The sequence below is a fragment of the Cryptotermes secundus genome, unplaced genomic scaffold (assembly GCF_002891405.2).
Source record: "Cryptotermes secundus unplaced genomic scaffold, Csec_1.0 scaffold4717, whole genome shotgun sequence".
NCBI lineage: Eukaryota > Metazoa > Arthropoda > Insecta > Blattodea > Kalotermitidae > Cryptotermes > Cryptotermes secundus.
This window is the reverse complement of record NW_019721808.1, coordinates 30,178-33,592: the sequence shown is the minus strand read 5'-3', so window position 1 is coordinate 33,592 and position 3,415 is coordinate 30,178. Positions and strand designations below refer to the sequence as shown.

The 3,415-nt window shown below is 38.5% G+C and overlaps 1 long non-coding RNA gene across 1 annotated transcript; it reads left to right on the top strand.

The window, feature by feature from the left end:
* The first annotated feature begins 615 nt into the window (after window positions 1–615).
* On the top strand, window positions 616–1,413 carry LOC111861244. Its single transcript, XR_002842202.2, has 2 exons — window positions 616–958; window positions 1,130–1,413. It is a non-coding gene; the product is annotated as an uncharacterized LOC111861244 (long non-coding RNA).
* Window positions 1,414–3,415: the final 2,002 nt, after the last annotated feature.

Sequence of the window (3,415 nt, the reverse complement as noted above, 5' to 3'; positions counted from 1 at the left end):
GCTGCTTACACCCTTCGGATTTTCGAATCTTTGACTGAAGGTCAGGAGAATGAAAGAATGGCTATTCAAGAGAAAGCTATAGGGGTCCCTTCTTCAGTGCTAAGACCTTCCGTTAGGGCTGCAAAAGCTTATTGCCCCTTCTATTTGAATGAACAGATAGCTGCATCGTGGCTGAGATACAGAGCGCGATCTCTTTTGTGTGCATTCGTAGTGAAATCGAATACTGTAGTTTCATTTGAACCTATATATACATCAAGAAGGTAACAACAAAAAAGGTATGTACATCGAATTTTACAATATATTTTTAACATACCTATCTGCAGAATCTGCAATAAAATTACTGGATTATGGATAAGTTTTGGCATAACTCATATGTATATTTTTATTTGCTGTTGTTCAGTTAGGTATTATTTTAATTCCTCTATTAGGGTTTTACTCAAGTCGGTCTGGTAATTACTACATTTAAAAATAAATATTTAGGACTGTGCATGCGCTTCTACTAGCGGCGTGTGCGCACGCTTCCACTAGCGGAGTTTAACTGTCTGACTGGCCAAAACGGGGTACTTTGGCCACGACGACCTTACTCATGACTGGCACAAACGGGGCACTTCAGCACTTAAAGGTTAAATATAATAGTGACACTATATAATATTAACATATATTAGCTTTTACCAAGTAATTTTACTGTTTGTTGTAGACTGGCGAGATGATGGTGCAGCAGCGTCTTGTTTGAAAATGAGCTGTCTCTCCACATCCATGAGGGGCTGAAGTGACTGGCGGTCTTCCATGTCCATTGGACATATGCACAGCAAGATCTTGCAGAGTTAATAGGGGGAAGATGACTGTTTTTCAGAAGGCTTATAAAGAGATGATCCAAGACCTGAGAGGGAACAATGTGCAGGGAACTGAAATACAGTGAAACCCTCATCAGTGCTCTTTGATGCGAGATTAACCTCAGGTAACATTTGGTTTTGGTGATGTGTCAGTAACCTCATTGTTAAATTACATGCACGCAAGAATCCACTTCTTGGCAAAGAGACCTTAAATAGGAGATTCAGTGTATGCAGACCTGCATCTGTATGTCATTGTAACCATCACCAATCACAGAAACATGCCTCCCTGTTGACAGTCATATGTCACGGGAAGCCTGGATGAGGATTTCCAGCACTGGAAGAAGTGCAGCAGTTGTGTAAGAGGTTCATCTGCCAGTGCTACAGATGCAATGGGTAAACTACCGCATCTCTCCGCCACAAGATACCGGTCTTGCAACTGGCCTTAGAAATGTATGTCTCATAAATATAGATCAATATCTCTTCAGATATCATCATTATGATGCTTGAAGTGTGAGTTGGTCTAAATGAATGACCTGTGTTTGAATTATATGTAAGAAATTTAGATTTATTTTGTCCAAAAGAAAAATGGGTACTGGAGGGGGGGGGGGGTATTCATTTAGATGGCAAAGGAAGAAAATGATTTCAGCCTAGTACAGTATATCAATATTCATGGTAGAAGTATATGCCATTAACCATATGTGGACCAAGTCTTCGGACAGTTTGAGACAAAATACAAATTATAACAGAATGTAGTCTAACTTAATGTAACCTGCCCTAATCTAACATAATCAAAGCTAACAAAACTAACCTGAGCTAACATGTCGAGGAAAGTACATATACATCCGTAGAACAGAAAGGGTCAAGGTGGGTATACTTACTGCCATGAGCTTTATGAATTTAGCCTATTGGTTTGTATGAGGTTCACTTTGCACTATACCTCACCATACACATGAGTACGCTGTAGGGTAGTGATTAAGGCATTATGCTACAAGTCAGAAGGTCATGGGTTCAAATACCGATGAGGTCACTGGATTTTTTTCAGTTGACGTATTCCTTCCGGCCGCACTATGGCCCTGGGGTTCACTCAGCCTCTGACAGAAATGAGTACCACGAATTAAATAAATAATTTTCCTGGGGAGGTAAGCATGGCTGGCACGTAAGGCTGGCAACCTTACTGCCATCTTTGAGCCGATTGTCTAGATAATGTGGGACTCTCAACATCTCACAACCCCATGGGCCTTCACGGCCTGTTACAGGGATAGCTTTACTTTTTTACTTACTTTTATGGTTGTCTGTTTTGATATTGTAATAAGTGTAATGCCAAAACTTGTACCTGAGATTGTATTGCTTATTTTGATAACCAGAAGTTAATGGATATATAAGAACTTTATCGTGTATGGCTGGCTATCATTGATTGATAGAGTTCTTGAAAGTGCTATGTACTTTTATGTGGATTCTAATTTTGTTATTGCTGTTTGGAAAAATATTTCAACATACCTGTAGACAGAAATATGTTCGTTACCAAATGAGACATTCTCATAATCATTGTCAATTTGTCAGTTATGAAGTTATGAAAAGAATGTCCCGCATATTTACGTATAGAATCAACTACTGTTATAATTGCATGAATTTCTGTTCTACTTGCTGCCTCAGTTGCAGAGCATATGGATTGTGTGTGTTACCAGTTTCTGTTAATGTTGATATTATCATGTAATATTTATTGTAATGGTGTGAATGCAGTTTCTGAGGACAAGAGCTATCAGTATTTTCCATCATGATATTTATATTTATTTATGATGGTGTATTGTTACGTCTTTATTGTACTTGAAAACGTGTCATTCATCGGGAGATGATTGGACGAATTGTGTCAGTATGCTGAGTGTATGAATTTTGTATATACAGAGCAAGGATTCTTAATATTGGTGGTATTTCAGTTCAGAAAAATGTGATGGATTTCAGTCCTATAATAAGATAGGAAGTCGTGTTCACTGTGTTGCATAAATATGTGCTAATGCTGTAGGTGGGTGACACAATACTGTATGTGTTACGATCTGTTGAATTTGTTTTTGTTTTGTTTTTTGTTTTTTTTTTGAATACATATAGTTCATATTTGTTTCACAGTTTGTAATACTCTTCTGAGTGCAGTAGTGTGTAAGTATTTATGTCTGTCGATCTCAATTTATTTGAAGAGTGGCAAGTTGCATAAATTTTATGTAAGAGGGCAAGCTGAAAAGGAAAAAAAAAAAAGTATTTTATTGAGACAAAATGGATAAATTTTAATGTTTGGTGCGACTGTACACAATTGTGAACATGATCGCCAGCAGTCAACAGAGTTTTGTGAGTGCTGGGGTATTTGGAAATGTGCATTAAATCAGATGTCTGCATATTGTGGATGGAAGGACATCTCTACCACCCTCTTGACTTCATCATGTGATGTGTGGTGGTGATAGTGGTGGGTGTGGTGATGGAGGTGGTGGAAGTCATGGTGGAGGGGATGATGGCGAAGATGGTGGTGGTGATGATCGCCAGTGAATGTCGATGAGTGGAAAGATTTGCAGAGTGAGGATCTAGATCACTGGACA